Below are 14316 nucleotides of genomic sequence, written 5' to 3'. Positions count from 1 at the left end.
CGTGGTAGTTAAAAGTTAGAACCCGCGGTACTTAAAAGTCAGTACTCGGGGTAGTTAAAAGTCAGGACGCGCGGTAGTTAAAAGTCAGGATTAGAGGTTGTTAAAAACCAGGACCAGGAGTTGTTTAACGTCAGGATCCGGGGTTGTTAAAAGTCAGGACCCGGGGCAGTTAAAAGTCAGAACCCGGTGTATTTAAAAGTCAGGACCCGGGACAGTTAAAAGTCAGGACTCAGAGCAGTTAAAAGTCAGGATCCGCGGTACTTAAAAGTCAGGACCCGGGGTAGTTAAAATTCAGGACTCGTTGTAATTAAAAGTCAGGACTCGGGGTAATTAAAAGTCAGGACCCGGGGTTGTTAAAAGTCAGCACCTGGGGCAGTTAAAAGTCAGGACCCGGGACAGTTAAAAGTCAGGACTCAGGGTAGTTAAAAGTCAGGATCCGCGGTAGTTAAAAGTCAGGACCCGGAGTAGTTAAAATTCAGGACCCGTGGTAATTAAAAGCCAGGACCAGGGGTAGTTAAAATTCAGGACCGGGGTAGTTAAAAGTCAGAAACCGGGTAGTTAAAAGTCAGAACCCGTGGTACTTAAAAGTCAGGACCCGGGTTAGTTAAAAGTCAGGACCCGTGGTAATTAAAAGTCAATACCAGGGGTAGTTAAAAGTCAGGACCCGGGGTAGTTAAAAGTCAAGACCCGCGGTAGTTAAAGTCAGGAGCCGGGGTAGTTAAAAGTGAAGACCAGGGGTAGTTAAAAGTTACAACCCGCGGTACTTAAAAGTCAGGACTCGGGGTAGTTAAAAGTCAGGACCCGTGGTAATTAAAAGTCAATACCAGGGGGATTTAAAAGTCATGACTCGGGGTAGTTAAAAGTCAAAACCCGCGGTAGTTAAAATTCAGGAGCCGGGTTAGTTAAAAGTCAGAACCTGCGGTAGTTGAAAGTCAGAACCCGCGGTACTTAAAAGTCAGGATCTGCAGTAGTTAAAAGTCAGGACCTGCGGTAGTTAAAGGTCAGGAGCTGGGGTAGTTAAAAGTCAGGAGCCGGTTTAGTTAAAAGTCAGGAGCCGGGGTAGTGAAAAGTGAGGACTCGGGGTAGTTAAAAGTCAGACCCTGCGGTGGTTAAAAGTTAGGACCCGGGGTAGTTAAAAGTCAGGACCAGTGGTAATTAAAAGCCAGGACCAGCGGTAGTTAAAAGTCAGGAGCCGGGGTAGTTAAAAATCAGGATCTGCGGTAGTTAAAAGTCAGGACCTGCAGTAGTTAAAAGTCAGGATCCGGGGTAGTTAAAAATCAGGATCCGGGGTAGTTAAAAGTCAGGATTCGGGGTAGTTAGAAGTCAGGAGCCGGGATAGTTAAAAGTCAGGACTAGGAGTAGTTAAACGTCAGGACCCGGGACAGTTAAAAGTCAGGACCCGGGGTAGTTAAAAGTTAGGACCCGGGGTAGTTAAAAGTCAGGACCCGGGACAGTTAAAAGTCAGGACCCGGGTTAGTTAAAAATCAGGACCCGTGGTAATTAAAAGTCAGGACCAGGGGTAGTTAAAAGTCAGGAGCCGGGGTAGTTAAAAGTCTGGACCTGCGGTAGTTAACGTTAGGAGACGGGGTAGTTAAAAGTCAGGATCCGGGGTAGTTAAAAGTCAGGAGCCGGGATAGTTAAAAGTCAGGAGCCGGGACAGTTAAAAGTCAGGACTAGGAGTAGTTAAACGTCCGGATCCGGGGTTGTTAAAACTCAGGACCCGGGGCAGTTAAAAGTTAGGACAGGGGTAGTTAAAAGTCAGGACCCGGGGTAGTTAAAAATCAGAACCCGTTGTAATTAAAAGTCAGTACCAGGGGTAGTTAAAAGTCAGGATCCGGGGTAGTTAAAAGTCAGGATCCGGGGTAGTTAAAAGTCAGGACCAGGGGTAGTTAAACGTCAGGACCAGGGGCAGTTAAACGTCAGGACCCGGGGTTGTTAAAAGTCAGGACCCGGGAGAGTTAAAAGTCAGGACCCGGGGCAGTTAAAAGTCAGGACTCGTGGTAGTTAAAAGTCAGGACCAAGGGGTAGTTAAAAGTCAGGAGCCGGGGTAGTTAAAAGTCGGGACCCGGGGCAGTTAAAAGTCAGGACATGGGGTAGTTAAAAGTCAGAAGGTTGATGGTGAGTCTACAATAGAAGATGAGAGTTTTTTATGTGAATATTTAGGAAACTTCTATCAAGTGAACTATGACGTAATAGTAACATTGCATTCGCTGCTGGATGGTGGCGCTACAGTGCTTTTGAGCACAGGTGCTTGTGGACAGAACTTCCGGTAACCCCCTTCTTGTATTTTCAAATGTTCAATTCCTTGGGTATTTCGGACGTACTTTTGATCAAATATGTAACTTCAGAGTTTATATATTTCAATGGAATACACAATTCTCGCATAGATACCGTTTTTAAAAATGTCATATCACCGATCATAATATTAGTTTGATGTAACGGTATATATGCGTTTAAGTGCGGGATTTTGAGGTAACGGATTATAGAGTGAGGGATGGCGAAGATAAGGTAAAATATGCGTTAAGAGTAAAAATTTTCCAAAATTATTCACGATTGTGAATGTTACGGGGTTTGCAAACCGGTTCTAATGACCACACAGACCATCCGTGACAGGTTATGAGTTTATTGAAGAAATAAATCTATTTCTGACACGTAAATAGCAGCTCTGAAACATAACAAACAATTATAAGCATACACAATCACACACCACATAAAATATACAAATACTAGGGAAATAATTTCAATACAATGAACACAAAATTACTCATCCATTATTTTGTGTAAAGTTTAAGAAAAAATTATAAAATAACATTTAAATCTCAAAATGAGGCTCTTTACCCATAATGCATCTAAATATAATAAATCTTATCATTTATGACATTTATGCAAACTAAATGGTAAAGTACACATCGAACACACACAAAAGAAATTCTATGACAAATACACTAGACATCACAGAAATACATACAAAACAATGATCTTACCAGATATATGGTACCAGAGCCAAAATATCAAAAATAGGAAGATAACTGATTTTCAAGGAACCTGTATAAAATATTAATTCTATTTTGCTCCTTTGTTAGATATGAAATAAAGTACATAATTTCATTTCTTTCATTCATTAACACATTCACACTAATTAATATGTTAAGATTCATTTTCTTACCTCAAGTCAGAAAAAAGATATCAAAAGATATGCAAAGAAAACCACCCTTCAACACTCTGCGAGTGAATACAACTGACTATTTAAAAATCCAACAGAACTCACAAAACCCATGACATATAACCTTTGACACTAAGCCTAGCCAACCAAAATGAATTAAATAGACCATGAACAACAACTGCATGCATGGTTTAATCATAAGGAAAGCCATTAAGGTCATAATTACATTACTACATATCTAAATAGAGAAATATGGAAGACCATTATAGAATCCAATAAAAGTTTGTTTTGCAACTTACATATTTTATTTACACTAAAAATAAAATAAATTATTGATATTAATTCACTCTACTACATGAATAAAAATGTTTACGTTGAAAGAGAGATAACTCTTGCAGCAGCTCGTGAACCACTAAACAGCAGTTGAATGGCGTTGATATTAGAATGTTTAAAAGGTGCGTTCTTTTGTTTCTGCATGAAATATATTCTGTAGATGGCCTTGATATACTTTTAAAATTCCTGTCCAGTATTCCGTGCGTTGTAAATTACAATGGACTTTGTGAATGTCACGGGTTTCTGTTTTAGGAATTTCAGGGTACACTTTTAGTCTAGTCAATCTAGCAAATCACCTCAAAGTAATTGCAACAGAAACAAACTCGACGTAATTTAATGAACAAAAGCGTGATTAACAACATACAAAAAATCGGACAAAATCGGACAATGGGAAATATCTAAAATTTAGACTTAAATGTTTTAGTAAACCATCGATATTTTGTGGTGTTTACGGCACGCCGTACACGTAAAGGGGAGTAACTTAACTGACAGTCATCGGAATAAAGTTATACACGACGATCTAAAGTTCATGTAATAAAAAACGTGATTAAACAGCTTAACAGTTGTATTAAAAAGGTGATTTTAAGACCTTCTATATACATACAATATTGCTCAGCATCTCATATTCTTTGCCGACTTCCATTCCCGGGGAACTTTCTCGAATAAAGCTTCAAAATATTTTGTTTGGCCCTCTACTGAATTAATTTTAATTATAAAACACAATATTTACTTTAGAAGTTATGAATAATCAATTATAAATGAAATCTTAAAGAATCAGTGTCAATTTACAAGGGGGAATTACGGTTGTTAAAAAAGAAAGTATGGAAAGCCATTCGAGTTAAAAGTTTCAGTTATTTTGTATCTTCATCATTTGAGCAAGCGTTTTGTATTAAAAACTTTTATAAAACTAAGTAAGTAAAGTATTTTTGCTTTTCTTTTTCAAATTCAGGTTTGGGGAGTCATTCATGGGTAATAATAATGATAATAAAACATTGATAATATAAATAATAAAAATCAATGTAAGTAAACACTTGCGCATAGTATCATGATTTGATGTAAAATCGAGTAGTTACTCTTTCTAATTAGTTTTGGGCTCACGACCTGCGGAACCACATCTCCTAGCAGCATGAGAGCAGCGCGCTAGACCGCCCGGCCATCTATTCAAGACAAAACTTGTTTTCGATGACGATGGAATTCTCGCCACGCTGGCACACGATCAATGAGAATGGAAATTGGATACAGTTATTTATCGTAAATTTTAGAGGATCATACAAAATGCACATAGTGTTTGAAATGTCTATGTATAAAGCACAGAAATAGCAACGAACTCTGAAATAAACATAACTGCCCTAAGGGACGAAATTAATGTCGGATGAAAATTTAAATTCAATTAGTTAGGGGGAGGGGAATAAAAAAAAATCCGCAAGTTTCTGTCATCCGACATCGATTACACTTTAGTGGAAAAGGGAAAAAGACAAGCGACTGTTGAATGCCACATAATATTTAAAACATATTAATGAACATTTAATAGATTTAATGTACACTTTCATTTGTGAATAAACAGTAGAAAAGGTATACAGAGGTATACAGAGTGTTATTTATAATCGTACGTTTCTTTTCTTGTTATTCGATTAGTTTCAACATTTGTCATATTAAGTTTTAAAGGGGGGGGGGGGTTGGTGAAAACTATGTGAACTTAGTTTTTTGTGAGACATTGAATTTTTGATCTTGCCCCTAAGTGAAGAATATCGTTAAAACCAGACGTCTTTTTAGGAAACGAAGTTTGTCAATCCTTGCCCTTTCTACATGCATTCACAGGATGCGACACAACGTCAAGAATGTTCGGCATCGGAACAGGTCCTGTATAGTCAAAATGTAGACAAATCACGAAAAACTTCTGTATATGATTAGTTTTTAAATGGAGGCAGGCTACTGACAAACAAGTTGACGGTGAAGGGGTTTCAACTGTTTCGTTTAAAGTCAGCATTTCGCGAATTATATGGTCGTTATAACAATCTACTTTGCCAATACAACCTACCATTGGGTCAAATCTGTCTGACTTGTTTCATATAGATTGTTAGGCCGTTTTTGGCACAATGATATTGAATAAGGGTAACTCCGTTTGCCTTATTAAGATATAGAGCTCATGGCGGGTGTGACCGGTCAACAGGGGGTGCTTACTCCTTATAGCCCATAGGCACCTGATTCCACTTCTGGTATATCCAGGGGTCCGTGTTTGCCCACCTCTCTATTTTGTATTGCTTATAGGAGTTACGAGATGGATCACTGTTCGTTATCTTCACCTTCCTATATGAGGGTTTCATAGAGAAAAAGATATATTCTGGTGTCGATGTCATATCTTCCAAAATCCAGTTTTTAACGATTTTTGTTGGAAAATGAAGATTTCAGCCCAAAATTCGGCAAGGGAAAATAAATTTTGGTGCAGAAAAGTTTAGTTGTGGATTTGGACGTTTTATTCTTAAATTTATAAGATCACTGTCATCTCTTCTATAAAACAGTCATTTCCTATCATTTCCAGTTTTTCACTATTTTTGTTTTAGAAAAAGGTAGGTTTTCCTACCTTTAGAAATGGCATTTTTCATATATATTGCCAATAATCCATTTATCTTACTTGTTGAGCAGTTTTTAAAATAAATCCTAACTTCAATTTTTTATTAGTAGACTCAAATGTATGACAAAATGTGGGTTTTCTTCTTAAAATTTCAACCTTTAACAATTATATTCAAAAAAGCAAGATTTTACCCAAAAATTACAGTCAAGAAAAGAATACATTCTGCTGTAAAAAAATGAATCGAATATTTCCAGGTTGAAATTTGAGATATGAAACTTATTTTTACTGTATGTTACATAAAATGGACATTTTCTTCAATTTCCAGTTTTTAGCGATTTTCATGAAAAAACATCATTTTACCCCAAAATTCCAATTTTCCCATGGAAATACAAAAGCCGATTTTTAATATGTTGTTTGCATGTGTTTTCTTGCATGAATAATCAAAATTTCATTTCTGTTGCAATTAGTTTGAGGTTTTGCTCATTTTTGAGCTAGATTGACTAGACTATTTGTACGTCGCCGTCTGATTCCGTGTATTCTCTGTCCGATCAACACGCCGGGTGTTTGGATCCTAAAAACCGGGCCTGACACTAAGAACTCGCGGGTCAAAGATTTCAAAAACCGTTTTGGAATATGTACATGGTATTCACGGAAATAAAGAAACTGAAACACTAAAATAAAAAAATAAAAATTATGTACTCTCAGCGATCGTACTCCGGGTCCACAACAGGAATACACCAGACAATCGTCCTAGCTACATATATATAATATGGCTTTGTTTTAACCATGTTTGGAGTTTTACAAGCCAATATGAAATGTACAAGACCGTTTTATTATCAGAAGTTTCCGAGAAATCAACGAGTTCTTCACTTTATACACCTACATCTACTGAAAGACAGCGAGATCCAATTCTATTTTTGTTTATGCACTTCAAAAAATATTAGCCTTTGACTTGAGATTTCTCTCTCTCTCTCTCTCTCTCTCTCTCTCTCTGGACGATGAAACCTATTTAGTGAGGATGTTTTTCTTGGTCCTCATAGTTTAAATCTGTCCCCACAACTTCTGTCCATTGGTTGAAATTTTCCCTCACTTTACACGTTTTACCCTCTCTTTCGTTCTCTCTCTCTCTCTCTCTCTCTCAGAAATACAATTCTTTTTTTTAAATCCCTACATTATTTGACATACTGACGTTACTCGTGTATACTACATGTACGTAATCTCAGCTAAGATCTAATTTATCAAATTACTGATACATAGTACCTCCACATACCTACATGTATATCGCTAATTTAAAAAAAACCACTATAGGAACTTTTCAATTTCAGTAGAAGAAATATTGCTCCATGGAAGTCACCATTTGAACGGAAAATTTAGTGATAGTTTATTTTATGGAGTTTACATATTTAGACGGAAAGTAATGCAGCATTAATTTTGATAGAATTAGTTTAATTGTCATCTCACTTACAGCAGTGTCACATAAGTGCACATTAATTGCTAGAACCGGCCGCAGCTGAAAGTAAATTTCAAGACATGGATTAAGAAGGACTACTCCGAGATTTGGTGAAGGTGTCAGTCCAAATGTTCAGCCGAGCCGATTCTAAGCCGAGATTAGTATACGACGCAATTTATAACTACCCCCCCCCTACCCCCGCGCTACATTAAAATGATTATTTCCCTTACCATCAGTAATCTTGATAAATATATCAACAATAGATTGAAATCTACGGAAGCCCATTAGTGCAAACCAAAACTAAATAAAAAACGAAATTATTATATAAAAAACGAAATTATTGTATAAAAAACGAAATTATTAAATAAAAAACGAAATTAATAAATAAAAACGAAAATATTAAATAAAAAACGAAATCAAGAACAGTTTTTGAGAATATAATGTGTGTGTGTCAGTGGAGCTTAACAAGGAAGGAAACATGGCTCCTAATTCTTTGATTTACTGCGATTTCATCATCGCCAATGGAGTTTTACAGAAATCTAATGACATTACAAATTAGCCAACTTATCCATTCACTACACGTTTATCTACTATGTTCGCTGAAAGATCCCAAACCTCGTGTATCGGATTACAGGATTTCTTCAAAATTACTTCAACACTAGCCCCCATAAATCTAGTAAGAATATATATGGCTCCCATCAGCCACATACCTCAACAATCACTTGACTCTACACTAATTAAGTGTTTCGGCGGTGTGAAAATTGAGCAAATTGATTGGATTGATCGATAGATTGAAGTTTAGCTGCATGCAGATCCGCCTCATCAGAAGTCTATTTGCACTTCACAATTATCATGCAGATTGATTATTCTGAAATGAAGGTGTGAGCATATCCCTTAAATTTTTATTGCGTTGGTATGAACTACACTATAGGTACAATGTAGAACAGAGAAAACGTCTTTGTCTCTCTGGAGGGGGAAGATTCACTCTAGAGCCATAAAACCCTCTTGAAGTATCGCTCTAGAGGGACACTCCGCTTTCATCCCCTCCTATACAAACTATGAAATAAATTTTAGTTTATCGGGCAGGGAATTACTTACTTATCTACCTCTCTACCTACCTACCTACCTATACCTATCTACCTACCTACCTACTTTAAAAAAAATGTTTTATTTTTGTATTTTCAACACATTTATACATACAAACATTCAAACTGTAATTTACACTCGCTCATACACACTTGCAATTACTCTGTGCACCTTCTGTATCAACAATAACAGTGAATTGTATATATGATATATACATGTATAATATATACATACACACACATAACTATACACACACACATAAACATACATATATACACATACACATTCAAAGATAAAGGTAATTATTTTGTTTTTCATATAAATGTATTATGATTTTCAACAAAATACTTGTCCATTATATTATCATACAATGCCCATTTACCAAGCATTTTGGATTTGCTATGAAATACATTTTGACAATATTTTTCTAAATTTCTATAGTATTTAAACAAATTAATTACATCTGACAATTTGGGGATTGAGTCCCGTGATCTGGAGCAATAAATGTGCTTTTTGCTAACAAAAGAAGAACGTTCTAACAAAAGAAGAACATTCTAACAAAAGAAGAACATTCTAACAAAAGAAGAACGTTCTAACAAAAGAAGAACGTTCTAACAAAAGAAGAACGTTCTAACAAAAGAAGAACGTTCTAACAAAAGAAGAACATTCTAACAAAAGAAGAACAAAAGAAGAACATTCTAACAAAAGAAGAACATTCTAACAAAATAAGAACGTTCTAACAAAAGAGCATTGTAACAAAAGAAGAACGTTCTAACAAAAGAAGAACGTTCTAACAAAAGAAGAACGTTCTAACAAAAGAAGAACATTCTAACAAAAGAAGAACATTCTAACAAAAGAAGAATATTCTAACAAAAGAAGAACATTCTAACAAAAGAAGAACATTCTAACAAAAGAAGAACATTCTAACAAAAGAAGAACAAAAGAAGAACATTCTAACAAAAGAAGAACAAAAGAAGAACGTTCTAACAAAAGAAGAACATTCTAACAAAAGAAGAACGTTCTAACAAAAGAAGAATATTCTAACAAAAGAAGAACAAAAGAAGAACGTTCTAACAAAAGAAGAACATTCTAACAAAAGAAGAACATTCTAACAAAAGAAGAACATTCTAACAAAAGAAGAACATTCTAACAAAAGAAGAATATTCTAATAAAAGAAGAACATTCTAACAAAAGAAGAACATTCTAACAAAAGAAGAATATTCTAACAAAAGAAGAACAAAAGAAGAACGTTCTAACAAAAGAAGAACATTCTAACAAAAGAAGAACATTCTAACAAAATAAGAACATTCTAACAAAAGAAGAATATTCTAATAAAAGAAGAACATTCTAACAAAAGAAGAACATTCTAACAAAAGAAGAATATTCTAACAAAAGAAGAACAAAAGAAGAACATTCTAACAAAAGAAGAACATTCTAATAAAAGAAGAACATTCTAACAAAAGAAGAACGTTCTAACAAAAGAAGAACATTCTAACAAAAGAAGAACATTCTAACAAAAGAAGAACATTCTAACAAAAGAAGAACATTCTAACAAAATAAGAACATTCTAACAAAAGAAGAATATTCTAACAAAAGAAGAACATTCTAACAAAAGAAGAACATTCTAACAAAAGAAGAATATTCTAACAAAAGAAGAACAAAAGAAGAACATTCTAACAAAAGAAGAACATTCTAATAAAAGAAGAACATTCTAACAAAAGAAGAACGTTCTAACAAAAGAAGAACATTCTAACAAAAGAAGAACATTCTAACAAAAGAAGAACATTCTAACAAAAGAAGAACATTCTAACAAAAGAAGAACATTCTAACAAAAGAACATTCTAACAAAAGAAGAACATTCTAACAAAAGAAGAACATTCTAACAAAAGAAGAACGTTCTAACAAAAGAAGAATATTCTAACAAAAGAAGAACAAAAGAAGAACATTCTAACAAAAGAAGAATATTCTAACAAAAGAAGAACGTTCTAACAAAAGAAGAATATTCTAACAAAAGAAGAACAAAAGAAGAACGTTCTAACAAAAGAAGAACATTCTAACAAAAGAAGAACATTCTAACAAAAGAAGAACATTCTAACAAAAGAAGAACATTCTAACAAAAGAAGAATATTCTAACAAAAGAAGAACATTCTAACAAAAGAAGAACATTCTAACAAAAGAAGAATATTCTAACAAAAGAAGAACAAAAGAAGAACGTTCTAACAAAAGAAGAACATTCTAACAAAAGAAGAACATTCTAACAAAATAAGAACATTCTAACAAAAGAAGAATATTCTAACAAAAGAAGAACATTCTAACAAAAGAAGAACATTCTAACAAAAGAAGAACATTCTAACAAAAGAAGAACATTCTAACAAAAGAAGAACAAAAGAAGAACATTCTAACAAAAGAAGAACATTCTAATAAAAGAAGAACATTCTAACAAAAGAAGAACGTTCTAACAAAAGAAGAACATTCTAACAAAAGAAGAACATTCTAACAAAAGAAGAACATTCTAACAAAAGAAGAACATTCTAACAAAAGAAGAACATTCTAACAAAAGAAGAACAAAAGAAGAACATTCTAACAAAAGAAGAACAAAAGAAGAACGTTCTAACAAAAGAAGAACATTCTAACAAAAGAAGAACGTTCTAACAAAAGAAGAATATTCTAACAAAAGAAGAACAAAAGAAGAACGTTCTAACAAAAGAAGAACATTCTAACAAAAGAAGAACATTCTAACAAAAGAAGAACATTCTAACAAAAGAAGAACATTCTAACAAAAGAAGAATATTCTAACAAAAGAAGAACATTCTAACAAAAGAAGAACATTCTAACAAAAGAAGAATATTCTAACAAAAGAAGAACAAAAGAAGAACGTTCTAACAAAAGAAGAACATTCTAACAAAAGAAGAACATTCTAACAAAATAAGAACATTCTAACAAAAGAAGAATATTCTAACAAAAGAAGAACATTCTAACAAAAGAAGAACATTCTAACAAAAGAAGAACATTCTAATAAAAGAAGAACATTCTAACAAAAGAAGAACGTTCTAACAAAAGAAGAACATTCTAACAAAAGAAGAACATTCTAACAAAAGAAGAACATTCTAACAAAAGAAGAACAAAAGAAGAACATTCTAACAAAAGAAGAACAAAAGAAGAACATTCTAACAAAAGAAGAACATTCTAACAAAAGAAGAACATTCTAACAAAAGAAGAACATTCTAACAAAAGAAGAACATTCTAACAAAAGAAGAACGTTCTAACAAAAGAAGAATATTCTAACAAAAGAAGAACATTCTAACAAAAGAAGAACGTTCTAACAAAAGAAGAACATTCTAACAAAAGAAGAACATTCTAACAAAAGAAAAACGTTCTAACAAAAGAAGAACATTCTAACAAAAGAAGAACATTCTAACAAAAGAAGAACGTTCTAACAAAAGAAGAAAATTCTAACAAAAGAAGAACGTTCTAACAAAAGAAGAAAATTCTAACAAAAGAAGAAAATTCTAACAAAAGAAGAACATTCTAACAAAAGAAGAACAAAAGAAGAAAATTCTAACAAAAGAAGAACATTCTAACAAAAGAAGAACAAAAGAAGAACATTCTAACAAAAGAAGAACAAAAGAAGAACATTCTAACAAAAGAAGAACATTCTAACAAAAGAAGAACATTCTAACAAAAGAAGAATATTCTAACAAAAGAAGAACATTCTAACAAAAGAAGAACATTCTAACAAAAGAAGAACGTTCTAACAAAAGAAGAACGTTCTAACAAAAGAAGAACATTCTAACACTCTGTGTAGTCGTATAGTGTCAGGGCCCTGCTAAAAGTCAACCAAAAAATAACAGGCATTTTTCTGAGTTCATTTCTGCATATCTTGGGAAGTATACGGAATTTCGGGATGAACTTTGGTAGTAATGTAGATTGATTATGTATGAATAAAGTAAAATACAAAGTAGAATTTTATATCAATTAATTTATTGTTTTTACATCAGCTAACTTGGGTACCCTATATTTAGAGTTCTATACCTTTACTCTTTATATAGTAAATTCGACCCCCAAGCGATGCAATTGCCTGTGGTTTTTTGTATGATTTGATTGACTATCTAAAAAAGGAAAATCAGCCAGGATTGTTATTATTATTAGATTTTGAAAAAGCGTTTGATTCATTGGAATGGGATTTTATTGTAAAGGCCCTCAGGTCCCTCAGTTTTGGGGAATCTATTGTAAAATGGTTTCTTACTCTATACACCTCTAGTACCAGTTGTATAATTAACAATGGAAACTTGTATAAATTCTTCAGTCTTGAACGAGGCTGTAGACAAGGAGATCCATTGGCACCATATATCTTTATTATTACAGTAGAATTGTTGGCAAAAGCACTTAGAGAACTGTGGCTGGAAAATAAAATAAATTAGGCCAGTATGCGGACGACTCTTATTTAACGTTAGATGGCAGTGAAAAATCACTTATAGAATCTATGAGAGTTATTAATTTGTTTAGAATGATTTCTGGACTACGTTTAAATATTTCAAAATCACAAGCAATTTGGTTGGGGAGCAAATCAGGTTCGACGGAAACTTTGTGTAATGATCTGAAAATAAAATGGGGAAATAGCAATTTTAAGCTCCTCGAAATAATATTTACAAAACATCTGGAAGACATGACTTTATGTAATCATCAATCTAAAATCAATGCCATTAAAAATTGCTAGGTTTATGGACTAAACGGGATTTAACTTAAAGGTAAAATCACAATTATCAAAACTTTAGCACTCCCAAACCTCATACACTTATTTTCAGCATTGCCTGACCCACCTAAACAAGTACTGGAAGAGTTGAATAAAATATTTTTTTAATTTATTTGGGGATACAAGGTAGAAAAGTTGAAAAGAAATACAATTGTGGGTAATTATAATGAAGGGGTACTAAATATGGTACATTTGGCATCTTATAAAAATTGAAGATTACAGTGATCGTATTTATAACTCCTATAAAGAATCCACAAGTAAGAGTTTGGACAAACACCGACCTCATGAACACTCGAGAGGTGGGATCAGGTGCCTAGGAGGAGTAACCTGGTAGCCGGTCACACCCTCACTAGACTCATATCTTGATCAGGTGAACGGAGTAATTCGTAGTCAAAATTAATATGTAAACGTGTGTCAGTGTTGAGTGTTAAGCTGTTACATTGACTTCACATGTTTCAATGGTAGAATATGAATGGTTTTGTCGATATCCTTCACAGGTTGTTACTACAGGCGGTTTCTTCGTGTTGAACAGCGCTATCCCTCGGGTAGCTTTATTGACTGTGACATTCAGAACGCGGGTAGGACACGGTGATGATTCCTGAGTAAAAACTTTATTGGGAGAAGATGACGTTGGAATAAAATCAGATTCATCGAAGGCGAAAACGGAAAACCCGACGTGTCTATTTGCAGCTGCAATAAAAGCAGATTATCAGACACGATAAATAGATAAAAATAGATAAGAACCAGGCAGTAATTAAAGGAAGGCGTACCTTTTAATATATGTACACATAAAAAGTTATACTCTATAATTTGAAGGCATAATGTTTGCACATTAACAGAAAAATCTATACTTCTAAGCTGATAAACTAATCGAAACATCGTATACATGCATTATATCGTGGTGGAAAACGCTGTGTATGCATTCCTCTGTAATATCTTTATGTTATTCTTATGTAATG

General features: G+C 33.9%; 1 long non-coding RNA gene across 1 annotated transcript in view; it reads right to left on the bottom strand.

The window, feature by feature from the left end:
* LOC125672774 (uncharacterized) overlaps positions 1-14316 on the bottom strand; it is a 140045-nt gene that overhangs the window by 84325 nt on the left and 41404 nt on the right. The window lies entirely within an intron of this gene.

Source organism: Ostrea edulis, chromosome 10 (assembly GCF_947568905.1).
Source record: "Ostrea edulis chromosome 10, xbOstEdul1.1, whole genome shotgun sequence".
NCBI classification, from domain to species: domain Eukaryota; kingdom Metazoa; phylum Mollusca; class Bivalvia; order Ostreida; family Ostreidae; genus Ostrea; species Ostrea edulis.
Note: the sequence above shows the minus strand (reverse complement) of the source record. Positions and strands in the feature narration are given on the sequence as shown.